The following is a 24524-nucleotide window of genomic DNA, read 5'->3' as shown; positions in this document are numbered from 1 at the left end:
GGAGGTCAAGGGTCACCCGGGACCTCTGCCCGGACTTCCTCCTGAGACCGTGGTGCCTCGGTGGCCAGTGTTGTGGCAACTCCTTTGCTTTCTTTGCTTTGTCTGCCCTCAAGTTGGTGAGGCCTAAGGCAACCAGGTCAAGGAGCAAAGACTGCAAGCTAACAGACCAGGAAGCCAGCTTTGGCCAGGGCGTGACCATGAGCAGGGCTCACTGGATGTAGTTGCACCAAGGGAGAGCTGAGGAACTGAGGCCTTTAATCCTGGCACCTCAGAGCAATCCATTCTGCCCTCTGCAAGCCCTTAGCTTCCAAAGGTCTGGGATCAGACCACAAGCCTCAAATTCTCTGAAGGGAAAGCCTCTCGGCCCCGCTCACCACCCCGGGTGCCTGTGTCTGTTGGATCAGCAGAGGCTGCTTAGCCGCACGTTGGAGTCCTGCTCTCCAGGAGGAAGCCTGAAGACACTGGGCTGGGCGCTCGCATTCTCAGCCATTTCCACCTGCCCATGCATGAGAGAGGGTTTCAATGGTAGGAAGGCAGGCAAGGGGGACACCGAGGGGGACAGAGCCCCCTAGAAGGTAAGCACCTGGGGAATGCAAACGGACTAGGAAGGGGAATGTAGTTTCTCTACAGCATCTGTTTCCATGGTAATGGTCCAGAAGCGGAGCAGAGGTCTCACCGGTACCAGGCCCTCGCTGCCTGCGCTGCCTGCTTCAGGCCGACAGGCAGACCCGGCAGGAAAGCTTGAGGATTACAAAGACTTCCTAGTGGCTTTTGCCGCAGAGAGCAGCAGTGCCTACTTGGAGCCCTAGGGAGGCGTCGAAAACTATCATCCATGATTGTAGATTTTCCGGCAGCAGGCGCCAGGTAAGGTCAGCTTATCTGAGCAGGGGTGACAGGTGGGGGGCCAAACCTGCTAGGGTTTAAGAGAGCAAATTTAGAGGCAGAGAGAAGGTAGGGACCGAGGGTCAGGCACCAAGGGACTGGGACCAGGCAGGTGCAACGGCTGGAATGGAAGTGAGGGCTCCCACCCAGCCCAGCCCGGGGCGGCTGACGCCGTGTGCCCGACAAGACAGCCAGCGGTCCAGTAACCAGGGAGGCCACTTCAGTTCCCAGGGAAGTCGGAGGGGGTGATGCAAAAGTTAAGACTGTCTGGTGCAACAGCTGATGAGTTCCCAGCGGAAGAGCTGCCGGACAAGATTTCTGAAGATGTCTGCGTGAGAGTGAAGGATGCTAGCGGATTGGGGTGCAGGTAGTGGCAAGCCGGGCTCAAACCCTAGCTCAGCCACTCACCAACTGTATGACCTTGGGCCAGACACTTGAGCTCCCTGTGAATGCTGGTCATCATTTAGAGAGGAAAATAAGAGTACCTACTTAATAAGGTGGTGTGAGATGTGAATAAAAAATGTGGAAATTGCTCAGCGTTCTTCCCTGGCACAGCATGAGTACCGAAGTTATTATTATCAGTGACAGGCTATGATGTCTGTGATATATTATTAAGCGAATAAATAAAACACATGTATGGCACAATCCCTCTTTAGGTAAAAAGGAACCATTATACTTCCCTCTCTGTGTGTGTTTATAAACACAGGAAGAAAAGTCAGGGGAAAAGAAGAAAAGTCAGGCAAGATCAAACTGTTAACGGTGGTGAATTCTGGGGAGTGGAATTGGGGAAGTAAGTGAAAGAGGGTTTCACCATTTCACTTACAAGCATCTGGACTGTTTGGGCGTTTCAAGGGCAAAGAGGCTGAGGGACTTGAGGGTAGAGGGCGTCTTCCTGTCTTAAGGGGCTGTGATCTGCAAATGGTGCTTTGCTGAGGCCTCAGTACCGATTTATTGGTCTGAGAATGTCATGTGTGTCCTTGGGTAGCACTTACCAAGCTTTCTCCCTATGGCTGATACTGTTTGCAAGGCACACACTACCTTTGCTTGGTGACCCTTTTCTTTTCCCCACGGCCAGGGCTACCTACCTGACCTGGCCCCAGCTCAGGCTCCACACCAGTTAGGAGCCAAGCCAGGAAAACCTGAAGAGCTAGACACGGATTCTTTGGTACTCAGCCCTGAGTGGGTTTCACTGAATTGACCAGAGTTTCTGATTCTGACTACTGAGGGATGCAGAGACCATTTTCTCCTTCTTCACCTCAGCGATCAAGCACCCCTGCAGCAGGCTGGATAATACGTGCCCCGTAGCTGGCCCGAATATCAGTTTCTAGTCCTGGGCCTCTGAGTGTCACCTTACTTGGAAAAAAGATCATTGCAGATGTGGTTGAGGATCTCAATGATCTGGGTGGGCCCTAAAAATGCAATTACATGTATCTTTATAAAAGAGAGGTAGAGGGACGTTTTTACCTGGGCAGAAGAGAAGCCAATCTGATTCCAGAGGCAGGGAATGGAGTGATGTGGCCACAAATCACAGAATGCTGGAAGGCCAGCAGGCGTCAGAAGTTGGAAGAGATGAGGAAGGCATCCTCCCCCAGGAGCTTCCACAGGAAGAGCTGCCCTCACACCTTGATTCCAGCCCATGATACTGCTTTTGGACATCCAGCCTCCAGAACCTTAAAGGATCAACTTCTGCTATTTTAAATCACCATATTGTTGGTAATATGTTACAGTAGCCACAAGAAACTACTACTACTACCACCCACCTCCCTTGACACATGGCCACATAGGTAGGGACTACATCTCCCAGTCCCTTTGACAATGGGAACGGCCATGTTCCAACATTTGGCCCATGAGTAGAAGTGATGTGTGGGGGAGCCTGGGTGGCTCAGTGGGGTAAGCCTCTGACTGTTCATTTCAGCTCAGGTCATGAGCTCACAGTTTCACTAGTCTGAGCCCCCTGTCAGGCTCTGCACTGACCCTACAGCATGTGTTTGGGAGTCTCTCTCTCTCTCTCTCTCCCTCCCCTGATCACACTCTGTCTCTCTCAAAATAAATAAACTTTAAAAATTTATTTTAAAAAAGTGATGTGTGTAATGTCTGCTTCCTGAGTTTCAAAATAAAGTTTGTTGCCCCTTCCCCACCCCCCACCATGTTTTCTTTCCCCTTTCCACCGCCTGGAACTCCATCACGGTGCTGGTCAGCATGCGGTGACCAGGAGGAGAGGGCTCCTGGGGTCCTGGACTACCTCATGGGGCCATGGCGTCCTTCTCTTCTGCAGTTGGCCAAGAGAGGAATGAGATTCTGTGCTATTTCAGGCATGCTATGTTGGGTGTCTTTGTAACAGCAACTATACTTGGCTTATACGTCAACTAAAACATTGAGGTTCTGTCTTGTTCTGATAACCTGGGCGTCTGCCCACCTAGAAGCCCTCCTTATACCTTATGTCTGGGTCCTGGCCCCTCCTGATCGACCTCCCCAGTGTAAATGACCCTCTTCCTGGATTTCTGAATATCACCAATTCCAGGATTATTGACTGTCATACTTCGCTTGTCTTTAGGGACATCTCCACTGCTCTGCATGGACTTGCCTAACACAGACTGCTTTTGGACACTACTAAAGTTTGCCTCACACCGTACTTCCAGATGCCAAGCTCTGCCTTCACCGGCCCTTCAGCTGGTTGTATCTCCCTGGAGCCTGTCCCCTCCAGGAGGAAAATGTGCTTGTAGTTCCTGACTCCTCCTTGTCCATCCTGTCCTGTAGCAACTTGCTAGACCACACCTGGCTATGTCCCGAGGTATGGGGGGGGCGGGGGGGCGGTGCCTGGCTCCTGGCAGGAAGCACACCATCTAACTGCCAAGTCTTCCCTGACACCTTCCCTAGCTAACCCCAAGGCTACCTGGAGTTTCTGTTTGCAGTGCACACCAGCAAATGACTATGCCATCTTTTTGTAACAGAGATACATTTCATTGCTTGGCAGTTTACACTTATGTTTGTTTTCCTTCACGCAACTTCACGGTTGATAGTGTATCATCAGATATGATGTTGGCCTGAGGATGTATACGGTTTCAGGAACACACGTTTCAAATTTGCAAAGCACGCAGGTCTAACTTCACGTAAAGAATCACCTGGGCACAGGGCGAGAAACGCGTTTGATTAACTCTGAGTGGCACCAGGAAACTCACCCAGCATCCTGGAGTAGGCAGCTACTGTTTATTTATGCAAAGAGTCAGAGAAAGTCTTTAAAGCCCCCATTCCTGGTAATTGTCTCAGAAATTGCATTCCCTGGCCTAGCAATTAGTTTTATACAAAGCGAGAAGATATTTGGGTTAATAACCTCGAGTTTTTATGACTCAATCAATATTTTGGTTGCTGCAGGCAGCTTTGCTACTGTAAATTTTGAGTACAGTGCTTGTGGGGTGTGTAAATATTTAGCTAGCCATTGAAGCATCAATTAATGAAATCATTTCTTCTTTTCTTTAATGTAGAAGGTATCATTGGCAGTGTCCCGGTATGCGCTGTTTATTTTAGCTGCTGTCATAGATGGGAAACTAGCTGTTGTGCTTTATGGTTTATTCCTTTGTCACTTTGCATCTCCATGCTGCGAGCGTCTCTTTTAGATTCACCTCGTTCCAATAGGTCTCCAATAACCTAGTCACTTGCTTCGTATGGTTTTGATCTGATTTTACCTTTACAGCCATGTTTCTCCGTGTTAAGCTTTGTAGGGTTTTGTGCATCTGTGTTTATGTGTGTTGTGTGTATGTTTTAATATCACAGGTGTCATAGGAGTTACAACCACGACTGATTATGAAGTCCTTCCTTTTAGAATGACTTCAAAAACAAAATCCCCAGATAATCAGAGTCTAAAGCTATAGCTATTCAATACCAAAATAGTCACGCAGAGTAAAGCCTTCTCTCAACTGGTTATTTTGTCTATACCAAGCTTTCCCAAAATGTGTTCTTCAGAAAGTGTATTCCTGGGGTGCTAAAAGGATTCTGTTTTGTTTCTATTTGGAAAGTCAAGTGGGAAAAAAAAGGTGGTGTAATTCAGTTATTAGTGTCTTCACTAGCCGAGGGACATCTTAAGGGGGAAGTACTGAACATATTCTGCCCAGTGTTTTTCAGGCTGAATTATTAAGAGGGTTTCAATTCTTCAACAGTGTTTTAGAAAAGAACTATCAACTATTGTGTATTTTTCTAACATGTGATTGCTTGGTGCTGGCACTTGCTTATAAAACTGGGTCAGTATAATAATCAGAGAGTTCCGGGGTGCCTGGGTGGCTCAGTCGGTTAAGCATCCATCCGACTCTTGATTTTGGCTCAGGTCATGATCTCACGGTTCATGAGTTCGAGCCTGGATAGGGCTCTGTGCTGACAGTGCAGAGCCTGCTTGGGATTATTTCTCTTCCTCCCTCCTCTGCCCCTACTGTGCTCACTCTCTCCCTCTCTCTCTTTCCCTCTCTCTCAAAATAAATAAATAAACTTAAAATAATGATAATAATAATAATGAAAAAAAATCAGAGAGTTCTAATGGTCTTCACGAAAAGGGGGCTCTGATTTTTGAGATAATCAGGGATACTGGATATGAACTGGATATAAAATTATATTAAGAAAACATTTTAATCTCAGTAGGTGTGATAATCATATTTTACACAAGAAACTCTCGCCCTTGTTTGGAGATACCATGTTGTCTGGAATCTCCTTTGAAATACTTTTGCAGAGGGGCCCCTGGGTGGCTCAGTCAGCTAAGCCTCTGACTGTTGATTGCAGCTCCTGTCATGACCTCACGGTTCATGAGTTAGAGCACCGCACTGGGCTCTGAGCTGATGGTGTGGGGCCTGCTTGGAAGTCTATTTCTCTCCTTCTCTCTCTGTCCCTCCCCTGCTCACGCTCTCTCTCTGTCTCTCAAAATAAAGAAATAAACTTAAAAAAAAAATAAACTAACTAAATAAGATACTTTAGCAAAAAGGGAAAGGGTGAAAAAGTGGCCATAGATGGAACACATAGGATGGAGAGTGGTGGTTGCTGACGCTGGGTAATGAGTAGATAAACGATCTAAGAGTTTCTACTTTCATTTACACGCAAACATTTTTATAATGCAAAAAAAAAAAAAGTCTGTGGTCAAATAAGTTTGAGAAATCCACGTTTTAATAAAGTAAAATTAGGGGCACCTGGGTGGCTCACTTGGTTGAGTTTCCGACTTTAGCTCAGGTCATGATCTCATGGTTAGTGATTTCAAGCCCCGCCTCTGGGCTCTGTGCTGTCAGCGCGGAGCCTGCTTTGGATCCTCTGCCTCTATCTCTCTGCTCCTCCCCTGCTAAGGCTCTCTCTCAAAAATAAATAAGCATTAAAAAAATTAAATTAAATAGAGCGTGTTTCTTTACCGTAGGCCTTCTCAGGACCTTTACATGTTAATGCGTCTTTTGTTTATTTTTACTTTTTTATGTTTTTGCAGAGCATCTTAAAAGACTGATGCTCGCCAATATGCTAACATACTTTAGGAAACGCTGGCCTAACCTCTACCTAACACTCAGCTTGGATTGAATTGCCTGCACTGACCGGCGCTGGAGTTCATGATGGAGGTGAGCAGCCTGCATGTGCTTTTCTCCCCATCCCTCCATCCATGTCAGTCCACACTGCCGATTCCTGGCATTCAGCTTTAGGAACATCAGATGGGCTGAGGTTTGGACCTTGGCTCAGCCACCTACTAGCTCTCTAATCTTCTGCAAGTCATTTAACCTCTTTGCTCCTCAGTTCCTTCATCTGTAAAATGGGGATAATCATACACCTTCGTCACAGGGTTGTCATCTAGAATAAATGAGATCATGCCTGGAAAGCATTTTGTACACCGCCTGGAATGTAGTAAGTCTTTAATAAATCTGAGATGTCATTATTATAATCCATTTTGTAAAGCCCAGCTGAGATCAGATCCTCTTTGTGAAGCCTTGTGGGTTTCCTCCACACAGAATCAATTCCTTTTTCTTCTGCATTCTGGTCATTTCATACCTTTAATGTGTGGTTCATTATAAATGCCTCAAAGAGAGGGGCTGTGCCTTATTCATCTCTGTGCTGCAGTAGCGTTCTAACAGGCCAGCAAATCCAAAGGATGAGAAATGGGCTCATCTCAGCAGATTCAGTTTCCTTTAGGTCCTTGAAAGACCCATTCAAAAATATCATTTTCATATTGTTGCTCAGCCGCAAGAGAAGCTGAGAAATGCATTCTTCATCCCTGACCTCTCCTTAGTTAAAAGCCATGCTCTCTCTGTGTACTACCTACGTATTTGTCTTCTACATCTGTCTGTCTGTCCGTCCGTCTGTATCTATCATCTATCTATCTATCTATCTATCTATCTATCTCTGAGATGAAGTCAAAGGGTCAAGGCTAGTCTTGCAAAAAGCCCATTACCTGCTCTCTGATGAGTGGAAAAGACTCTCACTGCCTTTAAGATAGTGATTTCAGGATAGGAAAACAACAACTTCCTGATGTCATTAATATCATTGGGCCTTTGTCACACTAGAAAACATGTTTTGTATTGACACACTTGAATACTATTGAGAAAAAAAGCCTTCCAGGAAAAAATAACACAAGTGCCTCTGTAGCAGTAACGTCCCCACTGAGGCAAGGTGAGCACACGCACTGAGCATTTCTACAGGAAAACATGCAGATATTTACTTTGGCATCAGCCAGATTTCACAGTTAGTACTTCCCAGGCCTGAGCTGTATAGTCATATGTCTTCCAAAAGAACATGCAGGCAGCAATACGAACCCCTAGATTTAATCAAATTATGCCTGTTTCTTTCGCATGAGCAATGCTTTCTGCCAATTCATAAGCATCTTTTCATTTGATTTCCCTGATGTGATATGTGAGTGAGAAATCAGGTTAATCCAGCAGTGAGGACATGCAAATAACAGAGACCCAATCTGAATAAGCCTTGGGGAGACAAAGCTTTACTGAGTATCTTTTCTAGTTGGGGAAGAAGGGAGTTGATACGATCAAGGACATACAACTCTTCAATTCCCACAGGGACTAGCTAACTAATTCATGGGGAACAACAAAAATCCACAGATGATCTAAAACCATCATACTGACTGCCAGACTTCACTTTCTCTCTCGATGAGATTTCACCCAGCTGGCAAACAAGTATAAACAATGATTACTTGTCCATTTTCCCTTTGCCCCTTTCCCTTAGGTTGTTTTTTCTTATTGAAGTTAAGAAAAAATATTAATGGAGTATTCACTATTCAATGTAAGAAAGACAAACTATAGGGGGGCACTCACCTCACTGAGTTTAGTTTACATACAGTTGGTTTTATTTGTAGGTTTTGTTCATTTTAACCCAGATGGGGGCTTATATACCATAGAAAGGGTTCCACATTAGTCTATATAAAAATATGGAATATATAGGAATATGGAATATTCCTACAATGGAAATAGGGAACAGTCACAGATAGGAATGTGGAATTCAAAAGAATTGAACCATCTCATTTGTTTTTAAACAGCTACTATTCCATTCTATGAAAATACCATAATTTACTTCACCAGTCCCTAAATAATGCACATTAAATATTTCGCTATTACAAACAATGCTGCAGTGAATAAATTGTACATTTTTATTACTATTTTCTGGGCAAATACATCTGTAGGATAAATATCTAAAAGTTGAACTGCTGGGTTGAATTGCAGAGAATACATGCTCTTGTGATTTTATACCAATTATAATGTCACACTCTCTTTCATGAATGAAGACCATTTAAACACGTACTTCATAAACACTTATATATTTATTCTCATATATTTGGCATTTTACTGGTGAGTGCCTTCACCAAGAGAGGAAATTACCAAATTTTGTGAATTTTGCCAACTAGAAAGATAAAAAAAACCGTCACCTCATTTTTAATTTGCATTTATTTTATTATGAATGAGGGTGACTACTTTTCATATATGAAACAGACATAGAGGCTTATTCCTGGATTCTCTATTCTGTTTCATTGATCTGTCTGTGATCTGTTTTTTTTTTTTCAGAATTAAGGAGGATGATTTTCAATTGAAAAAGAAGGTAGAAGAACAGCTGAGCTCTACCACTGATGAGCTTGCTTGAATGAATCCCTTCATCTCTTTGCTTTTAGCTTCTGCGGCTATAAAACAGGAGTGTTGACCTTGAGGAGCTTTTTACGCAGTGTATGTGTTATTGAGTGCGAGGTTCTGCTCTGGGGATGCAAAGGAGAGCCAGAGCAGATGCCCTTTCTGCTCTCATGGAGTTTACAGTCAGTGTGGGGAAGGGGCAGACACTAGTCACACCCTGACACAGATCACTGACAGTTCCTAGCAATGAAAACAGGAGAAAGTGAGGGAGGAGGAAGCAGGGAGAGGGCCACAGAGATTTCCTTTGGAAGGAAGTGAAGGAAGTGAAACAGATCTGCTGGGAAAAGAGCTAGCCAGGTGAAGGAGGGGGTGGGTGTGTGGAAAGGAAGAGTTTTCCAGATAAACTTTCTGGCATGTGAGGATTTGGCATGAACAGGAAACTCTCTACTGTAGCTGAAGATAGAAAAATGATGGGAAAGTGATAGGAGAAGAGAGAGGCTACAGAAGCAGGTAGGAATCAATCCATGTAGAGTCTTGGACAAATATTTTGGTCTTTATCCTAAACATTTGTCTTACTTGGGACCGCTAGGAAGTCAATTCTGAGTTGAAGCCTAAAGTGGTGTGTGTGTGTCCAGCATCCAGAATTTCTCCAGAAAGCTTATGAAGAAAACCATATTTCAGAGCATTTCTTATCAGAGAGAAAGGAGGGAGTGATTTATCTGCCTTGTATTCTCCCATCTTCCGTTGCCCATTGTTCACGTTTCACTCTATTGAAAGCTAATTCCCCTGTGCTTCCAGAGGCCATCACTCAGCCTCTCAGTGGTCATGCCTGAGGTGTGGCATTTCAACCAAACCTGGAAGTTGAGGTGTATGTGAAACACTCAACCCACAGAAATAAAAGGAAGCTGTCAAGGCAATCTGAGAAGCACGCACATGTTGTGTCCTATATACCATTAAAAGAATCCATGCAGGAGAGTGACCTAGTGTAGCAACATTGTGGAGAACAGCTGTATGGAAACCAGTTGGGAAGCTATTGCAATGGTCCCAAAGAGAGCAGTTGGTGTCCAGGGTTGGGGTGGTGGATGTGGAAATGGAGAGAAGTAAATGGACATGAGAAGTTTTAGAAGGTAAAATCACCAGACCTAAGGGAATGGTTAGATTTGAGAAACAGAGGAAGTAATCAAGGATGTCAGGTTTATGACTTGAGCCACTGGTAGATGGTGGCATCGTTTGCTGGGGTTAGAATCTGAGGTAGAGAATCAAGTTTAGGAGGAAAGATCACGACTTGGGGTTTGAACTTGGGGCAATGAGAAGCCCAACTGGAGATTTTGAGCAGGCAACTGAATATATTATGAATCTGATTATTGGAGCTATTGATGTGGATGGTAGTGACTGGATATGGAGTGAGAAAATCATTTTCGGCTTAGAAAACTGAAACACTGAATGGCTCTGTGGAGACGGGTGGTAATGGAAAGAAAGTAAAGAAAGAGCAGAAGTAGGAGGAAAACAAGAAGAACCCTGGGAAGAAGGTGTCGGGAGAGAAGGGTCCCAGAGGGACTAAGGAAGGTGAGTACTGAGTGCTTTGCTTTAGCAACATGGTAGCCATTAGCCATTTTAGCCAAAGTAATGGGGCTGAGGAAAAGGAAGAATAGTATAAACAAGCTATTTGAGAAGTTTTACTGGGAAGGAGAGAAGGAAAAAATAATATAGCAGGAAGGGGCGGTGGGCTGAGATGGGTGCCTTTGTGTTATCTTAAGAGGGACCTGGCTATGTTTAAGTGTAAATAGGAGGGATTCAGTGTCAGAGAAGGTTGAGGATACAGGGGAGAAGAGACATGTTATAGTGTCAGACTCGAGAGAGAACAGGAGGGGCTGGGATCCGGAACACAGGGCCAGACCTGAGGGTAGGAAGCATCAGCCAGGATGGGAGGAAAGAAAACGGGATGGTGCCAGGGTAGGCGGGGCTGTAACAGGAAGTTGAGGGGCTTGCTCAAAGGTTTTAATTTTTGAGAACTAGGAGGCAGGTTATATGCAGAAATGTGTGGTGAGGGTTGGAAAGGCAGGAAGGAGAACGGAGAGAGTTTAAAATGGAAGAAACTCCCAGCTCCGTGATCTTGAGAGAACTTTGCTCACGGGCAGCTTAGAGAAGCGATAACTGGGCGGAGGGAAGAGCAGAAACGCACAGAGAACAAGGAAGGGGGTCACAGCCAACCTCCTGGCTTCTGCCTCTCTACTTACCCTCCAGCCAATCTTAGCTCTGGTCCTCCAGCTCATAGACAGGAAGCAAACAAGGCTGGTCTGATAAAGCAATTCAGTGTTTCTGGCTTCCAGATAACGAAGAGGGTGTCACTTTTGTGATTCACAAATAATAGCTTGACACAAGAACCAAACCGTTTTGGAAACCTCTTCTTTTCTTGTGGCATCACGGTGATACTTCCAAATGTTGATGCTGGAAAAGAAAATATTGTGAGCATCCACTAAAATTTTAACACAGAAGCGTGTTAAAAGTCTTTTGTTGCTCGGGCTTTTCTTTTCGGCTCGAACAGGACCTAACTGTTTAACTTGCGGTTAAGGATTATTTGTGCGGGGCACCTTGGTAGGTGAAATGTAGTGGATTTGGCGCTGTGCCCGTGGAACACTGGGCAGGAGCTCCAGTTACAAATTGCAGCTGTATAAAATAACAGGAAACGTGGGCCTTTGAAAGATTCCACTGGAAAGATTAATTATTTGGGAAAGAGTTATGCCGCAGCTTCGTGTGTTTTTGGAGAAAAGGTGGCCCTCGCCATTTTTAATAGTGCGAAAGAAAATTCTGCTACTAGACTGAAAGAGGGGAAGGGAGGAGCTCTTGTTTCTTGGAAGGGCTCACATTTAGTCTAAACGCCATCCTCGTTGTCTTTGTTAGAAGTCAAGGAGCCAGAAATGAAAGCCACGTGGAGTCCCAGAAAGATCTGAGGCTTGTCAAGGAGAAGATTCGGATTTCCTAATTCTCTGAGATGACCTCCCTGTTTGTTTGCTTGCTTTAACTTTTCTCCCTACTGTCCCCCATCCTGCCCGTCAACATCTAGCAATTTTCCACACGTCCGTCCACCGTGGACATTCACGTTCCTGCAGGCGTAGCGATGTTATTCAAACAAATCCACAACTTCCGTGTGGACTTTGGATTTAGTGACTCTGTGATTCAGAAGAATAAACCAGCATTTACTGCACAGCTCGGATGACCCCGATGATCAGACAAGCCAACACTCAATAGACTTGAACACAGTTTTCTGAGAACAATGTGTTTCTACACATTTGAGGTAAAATAATGCAGTCTCCCCGATGTGCTCTGATCGTGAACGGCCAAGAAATTGTAGGGGAGTTGGTATTTTGGTGGAGGGGAAAGGCATTTTCTTGAGTTCCAGAGACGTCTGTCTATAAATGCATATAGAAAAGGGATATATGTTTCCATGTAGGCTCATCACTTTGTTTCATCTTGAACATCATTCATCTGAAATAGGCCCTGGAGAGATTTATTTGGTGTGAAGGTTTACCTGGGCTATGGAAGGAGCAAATTTTCTCCCTCCATGCTATGCCTCTCACAGTTGAGCCTCGCCACCAAATACAAGAAATGTTTGTTATCTGATACGCTAGGGGGAAGGGATGTTCAGGTTAATCAATTACTTGGATTGATAAAGGGCGATCATCTGAAGACTTCTCGTGCAGTAATGTGTGCTTTACATCCATTGTAGTGCCGTGGAAGTCAGACTTTCTCAAAGGACCAGGACTTCAGGACTTTAGAATCTTTCAGCACCTTGGGTCATCTCTAGGAAGAGCAGTTAATCTCATGGAGAGTAGATGGGTAGTAAACTGGATTTTTCCAGTTAATAGAAGGTCAGAAAAACAAAGCTTTCACTACAGTTCTGTTAAATATCTTCCTTTGTTCTTTCCTTCCTTTCCTTCCTTCCTTCCTTCTTTTCTTTCTTTCTTTCTTTCTTTCTTTCTTTCTTTCTTTCTTTCTTTCTTTCTTTCTCTCTTTCTTTCTTTCATCTCTCTTTCTCTCTTTCCTTTCTTCCTTTCTTTTTTTAATTTTAGAAAGAGAGCTCGAGAGGGTGAGAAGGGGAGAGGGAGAGAGAGAATCTAAAGCAAACAGAGCTTAAAAGACCTTAAAAGAAACTTGACAATAACTCAGGCTAATTCTTTTCTTGCATCTATGCTGGCCCCGTTCTGCTGGAGAGGCCCTGAGGCCCCTGGTGGGACGGAGGCTTACCCTGTGAGGAGCAGGGCAGACAGCAGCTCTCCTTTGAACGTTTCCAGTCTCCCTAACTGTAGGAAAGCCATAGCAAGCACACTGGGGCCCTCGCCCAGCCTGAGAAGGGAAATGCCAAGGAGCAACTTCTCCCTGGTGTCCTTCACTACTGACACATAGAACAAATTACTTAAAGATGAGTGACTGATGGGGCACCCGGTAGCTCACTTGGTTAAATGTCTGACTCTTCATGATTTCGGCTCAGGTCATGATCCCAGGGTCATGGGATTGAGCCCCGCACCAGACTCCTCACTGAGCGTGGAGCCGTGGAGCCTGCTTGAGATTCAGTCTCTCCCCTTCTGCTCTTCTCCCCCATGCATGCTGTGTGTGTGTGTGTGTGTGTGTGTGTGTGTGTGTGTGTATTTTAAAATATAGTTGAGTGACTGATAGACTCGAAAAGACAGAACTCTGATTTTTGGTGTTTTGGTCTTCTGTTTAACACGTCCTGGCCAGAAGGTCCAGCACCTTTTTAAAAAGGGAGTATTCTTATTACCTATTTTATTAATTTAGGGGGCCTGAGCTGTACCTACCATAACAAGAAAAGTCCTGTATTGCCTCTCTATTATTCTTTTTTAATTTACTTATTTATTTTGAGAGGTGGGGGGAGGGACAGAGAGAGAGGGAGAGAAAGAATCCCAAGCAGGCTCTGCACTGGTAGTGTATGTAGGGCTTGAACTCCATGAGACCATGACCTGAGCTGAAGTTGGACACTTAACTGACTCCTCTTCTCTAGTATCCTTAATAAAAGTAACACTTAAAATTTGTATGAAGCTTTCTCAGGATACCACCAGACATTGTATGCCATGTGGATGGCACCCTGGAGTTGTGCAGTGTACAGCTTGCACAGTTGAGCTGACAGTCTTGTGCTTTATAGTTTTATTTTAAGAGAAATAGGCCCTTTCACATATGTAGTAATGGTAATTATCATAAAACCATTGCTACCATTTTTTTAGCATATAGGATGTACCAGTATATATAACACAGTATAGAGTATACATTATATTTAATTTTCACAAGAAGCCTGCTTTCAAATGAAGAAACCAAGGCTCAACTTCTTGCCTAGCAGTAAGTAGTCGGGATTTGAATCCAGTCCTGTCTGTCTTCCCAGGCCATGCTCTCTTTCCCCTCCTTTTGGGTCCAACCACTCATTCTACGGATGAGCGAACTCAAGCTCAGAGAGGGTACATAGCTTGCTCTGAGTCACACAGGGTCTTCTACTGTATTTCACAGAACTTTTAGGAACCTGATAAATGTGTAAGAATGTGGCCTTAAAGGAAAGTCTCAGAGAAACATAATAATGTTGAACTCACACACACACACACACACACACACACACACACACACCATATAGGTCAAGCTTTTTGGAGCATCTTTCTGTTCCTTTTCCTTCACATATACTTGGCATCTTGGGGGAAGGTGCGATTGGGTGATAAGCAGATCCCAAAAGAAGGGAACCCTGAGTGTATTCCCTCAGGTGGGTGTTTGGTTCTCTTAGCCTGGATTAATTGGAAGGAAATAGTTTTTATTTTTTTTTAGTTTATTTATTTATTCTTGAGACAGAGAGTGCATGCATGAGTGGAGAAGGGACAGAGAGAGAGAATCCCAAGCAGGTTCCACACTGTCAGCACAGAGCCCGATGTGGGCTCACCAGCCCGTGAAATCATGACCTGAGCCAAAATCAAGGCTCAACCGACTGAGCCCCGCAGGTGTCCTGGATGGAAAGAGTTTAAATGTGAGGTGGGCCCAATGCCAATCTGGAAAGTGAAATTCGAATTATGTAGCCTAAGAGTTGTGTGTTTTCAAAAATGACTATTTTTTGATTTTTTTGTTCTTATTAAAGACAGCCCATGCTCATACAGAAAATTTATATGATACTGCAGACAATAAATAAAAAATAAAATCCTGTTCCCCCGAAAGGCTAATGAGGTTTGTTTATTATCTTAAAGGCGACAAAGGGAAATTGCACACGGATTTGTTCCTTTCAGGCTGTCCTCCTGGGGCTGAGGTTACAGGCTTCTCAGGAGGTAAGCAAGAGACCAGGGAAGATTAGAACTCATGTTGCTTCACAGGGAGAATGGCCTATAAAACCTGAATCTAGAGCTGTTCTTAGTCAAATTAGTCCTTTTTCTCAATCTCCAGTTAAAAGCCAGTCTTTTCTCTCTTAGTTCACTGCTAAAAGTGATTCACAGGTTTGAAAAATAAATCCTCCATTGTAGTAGGTGCTCAATAAATGCTCTGAGTTGAAATGGAATGAAGCAGGTGCACAACCGGGCCAGGGACCAGTGTCGTGGATTTTATGAGGTTTGGTCCAGTTGGAGAGCTATGGCAAACACGTGGGTGGGTCTGTCCCCTCTGGCTCTGCCCTCCAACTTGTTTCACTTTGAGGAAAGATCCCACATGTGTCCAAAGAGAAGCTGGCACCACATATAAGGCAGACCTAAACTTTCCAAAGGGGAAACCTCCCATAGTGTTTTGGTCAACTTGAGTACAGAAAATTTTTAGTGACACAGACAAAATTGTGACGTGCTTATTCAATTTACAAATTATTATACATATGTAAAATCATTCATACAACTAATTAATTGACACAAAAAATTAATCTGTAAGTACCACTTTTTTCCCACTCTATTCCATGAAACAATTCTATTCCAACTCTTCACACACCTCTTGGTCATCAGTGTCCTCATTTTCCCTAGAGTCATTTATTAGGCATTCACTCTCACTTCCATCTGGATTGTTGGGGACTCTCTTGGACCTTGCATGGGATGCTGTCACTGGAAATTTTATCCCACACTCCAAAGTACCCATTCGCATAGCATTGGCCAGCTCGTGTTTTCACGGGTCTCTCGGACACAACTCCTCACTGTTCTGCTTTTTAAAATGATCATAAAAGGTTTGTTTATGACAACTTCCAGCACTGCAAATGTGAAGTCACATCCCCAGGAATAACTAACAAATGGCTGTTATATTTCTTCACCTTCTTTTGCACTAAATCAGTCATCTCCCCAAGCTTCCAAAACTAGCATGAATTAAGAATATGTTAGGCTAAGATCTTCCTCAATCTGTAACATGGTTGTTCAATATGAAGAAATTTAGAAAGGGTCACCTGGGTAGCTCAGTCGGTTAAGCATCTGACTTTGGCTCAGGTCATGATCTCAGGGTTTGTGAGTTCGAGCCCCGCATCAGGCTCTGTGCTGACAGCTCGGAGCCTGGAGCCTGTTTCGGATTCTGTGTCTCCCTCTCTCTCTGCCCGTCCCGTGCTCATGCTCTGTCTTTCAAAAATAAATAAACATTGGGGCCCCTGGGTGGCTCAGTGGGTTAAGCGTCCGACTTGGCTCAGGTCATGATCTCGCAGTTGGTGGGTTAGAGTTCTGCGTCGGGCTCTGTGCTGATAGCTCGGAGCCTGAGGCCTCTTCCAGATTCTGTGTCTCCTTTTCTCTCTGCTCCTGACCCACTCATGCTCTGTCTCTCTCTGTCTCAAAAATAAAATAAAACATTTAAAATAAATAAACATTAAAAATATTTTTTTAAAAAATTGAGAAAGCATTGGTGTAACATGTGAGACACTCTAAAGAGCCAATGATACGGTGATTTATATTTAGATAGCTATAAATACAGATATAGAATTGGTCTTTGTCCCCATTTCTGGCACAGATCTCCGAAAACCCTTGGAATTTCCTAAGTGATAACAGGAGGAAAGGAGAAACAGGTGTCTTTTGTTATTCCTAAAAAAAGCCCCTTCAACCATAGCTGGGTTTACATTAATGAGGTGATTTTTGCAAAGTCCCAAGATGACCTTAGGATGGGGGCTGGTTGCTGGGGGAACAAACCAGTCCCACCCCTCTTCCCCCACCTGCATGACCTCTGGGGAGGGGAGAGGAGCTGAAGGTTGAATTGATTACCAATAGCCAATGATTTCATCAGCCTTGCCTATGTAATGAAGCCTCAATAAAAACCCAAAAAGGACATGGTTCAGGGATCTTCCTAGTTGGTGAACACGTGGAGAGGCCATGAGCAACGTATGCCAGGAGAGGCCGGGGAAGCACTGCATCCCTTCCCCTATGCCTTGCCCTATGCGTCTCTTCCATCTCACTGTTTCTGAGTCACATCCTTTTATAATCCCCTGGTAATGTAGTAAGCAGAGTGTTTTCCTGAGTTCTGTGAGCTGCTCTAACAAATCAATCAAAGGAATCTCTGACGTATAGCCAGTTGGTCAGAAACCCCGGTGACAAACTGGTCTTGTGATTGGCATCTGCATTGAGATGAGTGGGAAGGGGACAGACTCATGGGACTGAGCCCTTACCCCGTGGGATCTATTTCCAGTATATAGTGCTAGAATTGAGTTAAATTGTAGGACACTCAGCTGGTGTCACAATAGCTTGATGTGTGGGAACCAACACATCTGGTGACCAGAAATGTCAGAAGTATTGAGTAAGAGTAGTAAACGGGACACACAGGACTGCGTTATTCCTTTATAGACCCAAAGATAAAGTACTTGCCTCTTTTCCGAATGATAATTTCAGGGGAAAACACCTGGCCTTACTGATAGACATATATAATGGTTAACATCTTTAGACTTTACATGCCCAGGTAGAAGATGTGGATAATAATTGTAATAAACTGTGGACTCCATCCACAGTCCACAACTGTGGACTCCATTGGATGGCAGGAACCATCCAATTTATTCATCTTTGTCCTCTATGCCTAGCACAGTGACTGATTCATAGCAAGGACTTAATAAATATTTGTCTAACAAGTGAATGAATCCAAAAGCATTACTCTATTTACAAGGCATGCATCCACTTCTGTCTGCCAGACTGTCTTTCACCAGGTTCTTCTTGCAGGTTCTGGGGTAGGAAGCAAAGAACTTAGCTCAACTCAAGTGATTATTTAGGCTAATGCATCACACCCATGATACATAGTACTCCACACACATTGATTTCAAACCCACCTAAATTTGAATGTATTCAGACAAGATGATGTTGGGATGTTCCTCAACCCCAAGATCAAGAATCATAGGCTCTACTGATTGAGCCAGACAGGTGCCTGGTAAGATGTCGATTTTAGATGCTTCTGGCTCCACTCATTCTGGGCATAGCCCCATAACTTCTGTTTCTGGGACCTGCACTATGGGAAGTTCCAGCCAAAGCAGAGCAAAGGTTCACTCTGGGAGACTAATCTGGGCTTGGGGTGGGGGTGGGAAATGCTGGGACCAGTGCCACATCAGAGAGGGGAAGGGACCCACGTATTACTAAGACAATAACTGAGAATAGGGACTAGCAGCCAGAACTGAGTTTCAGTCAACAAGCCAAGAACATGGAAGGGTGCCCGGGTGGCTCAGTCAGCTAAACGTCTGACTTCGGCTGAGGTTATGATCTCATGGCTTGTGAGTTCACATCCCGAGTGGGGCTCTGTGCTGACAGCTCAGAGCCTAGAGCCTGCTTTGGATTCTGTGTTTCCCTCTCTCTCTGCCCCTCCTCTGCTTGCATTCTGTGTCTCTCTCAAAAATAAATAAACATGAAAAAATATTTTTAAAAAGAGTATGGAAGTTGGGTGGCAGTTCTATGGACAAGTCAGAACCCAGGTAGAGAGAAATCACAAGAAAACTAATAACCAGTCAGAAGATGACTGGAAAATCAACACCAAGTTTTATTTACTTAAATAGGTATCACTTCATCAATCACCCTGATTATTAAGGGGACTTTACCATAGCCCTTCTGTGAGTGGGAGTGTATGTGTGAGGGATGCATGTGTATAATGAACTATAGGGGATTCTCAGCCTCTTCAAAGGCTGAGAAAATGCGATCAACAGAGAAGGAGAAAACAAACATCTGCTGAGCACCAGGAATGCCAGGCACAACAGTGCTCTGGTCCCATTGCCAAATAGCCTCGATTGAAGACCCAGCTCCCCTGCTTACCAGCTGGCTAAACTTAGCCAGTAATTAACACCTCTGCTCTCCCTTTTCTACTTACAAATGTGCATGATTCTAGTACCCACCTCATGGGGCTGTTCTGGGGATGGCATGAGTTAATCCATATTGCTGTTGGTTGGAAAGAGCCACAGAAGCTTTCTTATTCCCCCTGTGAAACAGTCTATGTCCCCTCCCCTTGAGCCTCGACTGTCCCTGTCACTAGTTTTGGCCATGTGATCAGCAGAATAATGACCCCCCCCCAAAGATGTCCGTGTCCTGGTCCCCAGACCTGTGACTATCTAATGTTACGTGGCAAAGGAGAATTAAGCTTGCAGGTGGAATCAAAATTTCTAGTCAGTTGACATCGAGGTAGGGAGGGTATCCTGGGTTGTCCACCTGGCCTAATGAAATCACAGGGGTCCTTAGGAGTTAAGAGGGAAGGAGGAGAGTCAGAGTGCAGGGTTAGCCACTGTTAGCTTTGAAGATGGAAGGAGGGCATAAGCCAAATAATGCAGGCATCCTTTAGAAAGCAGGAAGGGTAAGAAAATGGATTCTCCTCCAGAGTCCCCAGGAAGGAACACAGCCCTGCTGACCTGCTGAGATCTTGGATTTAACCCAATGAGCCTCATTTTAAGCTTCTCATCTCCAGAACTACAAGGTAATGTATTTGTGTTCTTTTAAGTCACAAAATTTCTGGTAATTTTTTGCAGCTGTGATAGGAAGCGAACACAAAGCAATGGAATTGGGCAGAGTTGTGCTGTCTACTATCTAAAGGGGGGCCTTAAGGGATCCGCAATTTCTAATTTCATCCCTCTATAGTCAAATGTAGGTAGAGGTCCATTATGGCGAGTCACCATGCCGTGAGGAAGCTCAAGCCAGCCAGATGGAGGAGCGCCACGTTGCTAGTCATGAAAGTGAAGCCTTGTGGGTCCTTCTAGCCCTGCCCAGCCACCAACTGAATACATCTGAATATGCATAAGAGCACATGTACCCCAATGTTCATAGCAGCACTCTCAACAATAGCCAAAACATGGAAAGAGCCTAACTGTCCAACAACGGATGAATGGATCAAGAAGATGTGGATTATCTATGCAATGGAATACTACATGGCAATGAGAAACAATGAAATCTGGCCATGTGTAGCAACATGAATGGACCTTGAGGGTGTTACACTGAGTGAAATAAGTCAGGCAGAGAAGGACAAGTATTATATGTCTGTGNGGGGGCGCTTGTGGGGATGAGCACTGGGTGTTATATGGAAACCAACTTGACAATAAACAATTTATAAAAAAATTAAAAATAAATTAAAAAAATGAATACATCTCAGTAAATGACCCCAGCTGACACCTGTGCAGCAGAACCAGCCAACGGAGCCCTGCCTCAGAACTGTGAGAAAGGTATCGTTTTAAGTCACTACGTTTTGGGGTGCCTGGGTGGCTCAGTCGGTTAAGCGTCTGACTTCGACTCAGGTCATGATCTCATGGTTCGTGGGTTCGAGGTTCGAGCCCGCATTGGGCTCTGTGCTGACAGCCAGCTCAGAGCCTGGAGCCTGCTTCAGATTCTGTGTCTCCCTCTCTCTCTGACCCTCCTCTGTTCACACTCTCTCTCTCTAAGAAATAAATTAAAAAAAAATTTAAAAAATTTTTAAGTCACTAAATTTTATTTATTTTTATATAATTTATTGTTAAATTGGCTTCCATTCAACACCCANATAACCAAATGCTTGTAAAGCACTCGGAACAGTGACTACCACACAATAAGTATTCAATAAAAGTTGATTCTTCATTATACCAACTTAGTTATACATACAGAAACAATTCAATAATCCCGTGAAATGGGTATCCTCGTCCATTTGGGCTGCTGTGACAAAAATACCACAGATGGATATTTATAAACACACACACTTATTTCACTTCTGGAGGCCGGGAAGTTCAAGATCAAGTCACTGGCAGGTTCTGTGTCTGGTGAGGACTGGCTTCCTGGTTCGTGGATGGCTATCATTCCACTCTGTCCTTACATAGCAGAAGGAAGCTCTCTGGGGGTCTCTGGAGCCCCTTTTATAAGGGTGTGAGGGCTCCCTCCTCATAACCTAAACACTTCCCAAAGGCCTCACCACCAAATGGGAACTGGGCTTCCACAAACGAATTCTGGGGGAACACAGGCCTTCAGTCTACAGCCACAGGGATTAAGCCATCTGTTGTTAGTTGCGATTATTGTTGTGTTCACTGCTTTTTCCCTCTCACTGTGAGCAGAGGGTACTCTCATGACACTCATGTTGGGCTTGGCCTTCTGACTTGTTTTGGTCAATGGTATGTTAGCAGACGTGACACATGCAGAGGTGTTTCACGTGCTTATACAGTGGGCTTCCCTGCGTGGGCTTCTGCCACTGCCTTAAGAAGATGCCCAGGAGGCCTGTGATCCCCAAAGAGCATGTGGTATGTGGAGCAGAGCCGCCTGCCGCCCCACGGACCTGTGAGCCTGGGGATGCATGCTCACTGGTTTGTGCTTCTGAGTCATGGGGTAGTTTTCATGCAGCCATAGCGGACTAACAAATGATCTTTAGGTGAGAAAATTGAGGCCCAGAGAGCTTTGTTTGAAAACAAGACGAAGCCTATGGACATGCTCATACTACAAGAAGCTTTTTATTTAAAGAGCCAGGTGAGATCCCTGTACTGGTTTCCTAGAGCTGCCAGAACCAATTACCACAAACGGGTGACTACAAACAGCAGAAATTGATTCTCTCACAGTTCTGGAGGCTAAGCAGTCCAAAATCAAGGTATCAGCAGGCCATGCTTGCCCTGAAGGCTCTGGGGGAGAATCCTCCCTTCCTTCTCTGGCTTCTGGTGGTCCCAGCCATCCTTGGTGTTTCTTGGCTTGAAGATGCATCACCCCAATCTCTGCCTCTGTCAGCACACGGCCTTCTTCCTCACTTGTGTCCATGTGTGATTCTCCCTCTCCCTTTTCTTAGGAAAACACCAGTCATGGGATTCAGCATGCACCCAAATTCAGGATGACCTCATCTTAACTAATTACATCTGCAAAGACCCTGTTTCCAAATAATGTCACATGCTGAGGTTGTTGGGTGGACATGAATTTTGTGGGAACACTGTTCAATCCAGAGCAGTCCCTCTATTTAATCCTAGAAAACTAGGGATGTCATTAGACAGACCATACTCAAATGAGAGCTTCAGGCAAAAATCCAGAGGGGGACTAGTTCAAACCTTGAGGGAAACAGGTGGGAAAGACCTCAGGTCAGAGGTAAGACTGAAACTCCACTTAGACATTTCACAAATCTCTGACCATTTGGGAGCTATGAAGGATGCCTTTGAATGCTAGTGCTCTAAGCTAACCATGAAGGTGAGCATTGCTCACTTTGAGTACAACTCTCAAGCCATTTTAGAAGCCCACACGATGAGGCACCCTTTTCTATCCACTGGTTTTCCTGTCTGTGCCTTCTATGATGTGCCTCTATCCTGATGAGCCCCCTCCCTGGTGGTGGGGAGCCCCCGGACACCGTCTCTCTAATACCTGCTCTCCTTTGCGAGATTTATTACAGATGAATGTATTTCATAAGTTTGGGAAAACAAATGCACCCACGTGACTCTTGGCAAAGCTACTTTTGAGTATCTACAATCTGGCTATTTCAAAATCAAATCTGTGTGTGGACAAGACAAAGCTTGCAATCCTCAGCTAATCCATCGTGCATGCCAAGTTCAAAAGGAGAAAACACCACTTCCTGGGCTAGTTGATCCAAATATAAACCAGAATGTAAAGTGTTATTACTATCAGCAGTCCTACTGGGCTCTGACATCAAGCAGACCTGGGTTCAAATCCCATTTCCGCTACTGAGCAGGGATGAAACCTTGATATGTACCTGCTCTGAGCTTCAGTTTAAAAATCCATAGAATGGTTCTAGTACTCAGGTCTGAGGGCTGCTGTGAGAATTAAACTTAAGAGTAAACTGTGAGGTGCCTGGAAGAGTGCAGGGTGTGTAGCAGGTCCTCATGGGTAAATTGTTCAGCTCTGTGGTTCTAATCTTCCTGCACAGACATGGGTGCTGACGGGGAGAGACGTGTTAGCCAGCATTGATCTCAGGAGAGTCTCCAAGTGTCAGGATTGTGCTTCCTCTCCTTTCCCACCAGACTGTCCTCAGGACACACAAAATGGGGGAGGGGCAGGCGGTGGCAGGAGCCCCTGGAGTTGGGAGTTTGGAAGGAGACTGGACAATGCAAAGATTAAGGGGCAAACAAGACACAAAAGCACTGGGAGAAGAAGCGGTTTCTTTTCCTGGTGTCCTGGGGTCCTTTTTTGCCCCTCATGAAAGGAGCCACAGGCTGCGATGAAGAAGAGCAAAGAATGAGGGCTTCCTGGTAGAGGGAGCAGGCATGAGGGAGGGGCATGAAAGGGGAAGCAGAGACCCGGAACTGGTTCGGGCAGGGAGAGGCTGAGCTGTCTGCTCGGCGGAGTCACAGGGGGAGAAACGGAGCAGGGACAGAGCTAATCTGGCCACCGGTAATCAGCACTGGGGCCACTGTGTCTGGGCCACCTCATATAATAATTAGAGCTAACATTTATAGAGTGCTTACCATAGCTATATATCAGTTCATTTCATCTTTATTACAACTCTATAAGGCGGTCACTGTTAATGCCTTCTCTGAGGCTCAGAGAAGGTGTGGCTGCCAGTTCCAAAGCCAGCGATCCTTACCTCTTGGTGTTACACCTCCCCCCAGGACTTCCCTCCCACCTTGAACCAGAGCTGCTTCCTCCCTGATACTTGCCTGTGACCCTGCCTTCAGAGGACACATTTCTATAGCTCAGCCTTGGCACCCTTCTTACAAGCTGGTGGCATTTCCCCTCTGCTGTAGGTAACTCCTACCTCACCCTGAGGTCCTGGCCCAGCCATGCCTCCCTCTTCCTGCCTGTCCCCTGAGGGCTGGGAAAGGATGGGCTTGATTCTGGTAGTGAAGGACGAAGACTAGGAGAGAGCCCCGATCCCCAAATGTATAACTGTTCCTCCTGTCAGGGAATCAAAAGGCCTTAAGGAGACAAAGACTTTTGTTCTATAAATATGGCAAGTAAGAAATTTAAAGAGCGAATACTCAGAGGAGAAAAAAGTAGGCACGGAACTCACACGAAGTCTGAATGATTCTGAGAGCTGAGGTCAGAGCAGGGAGGGTCCAGAGACTGGGGCCGAGATTGGGGTTGAGGGATGAAAAGACCCACAGAAGGAAAAGGCAGGCAGAAGGGAGGACTTGGTTCAATCAAAAAGAATAGTAGTCCTGTCTGGAAGAGCTCTTGAGGCCCCTCTTCCCAAACGTCCAGGTCTCAGCCAGGACAGTGCTTGGTGAGCATATGACTGAAGGAAGAC

This window comes from Crocuta crocuta, unplaced genomic scaffold (genome assembly GCF_008692635.1).
Source record: "Crocuta crocuta isolate KB4526 unplaced genomic scaffold, BGI_CrCroc_1.0 scaffold113, whole genome shotgun sequence".
NCBI classification, from domain to species: Eukaryota; Metazoa; Chordata; class Mammalia; order Carnivora; family Hyaenidae; genus Crocuta; species Crocuta crocuta.
The sequence above is the reverse complement of the archived record's forward strand: the minus strand, read 5'-3'. Positions refer to the sequence as shown.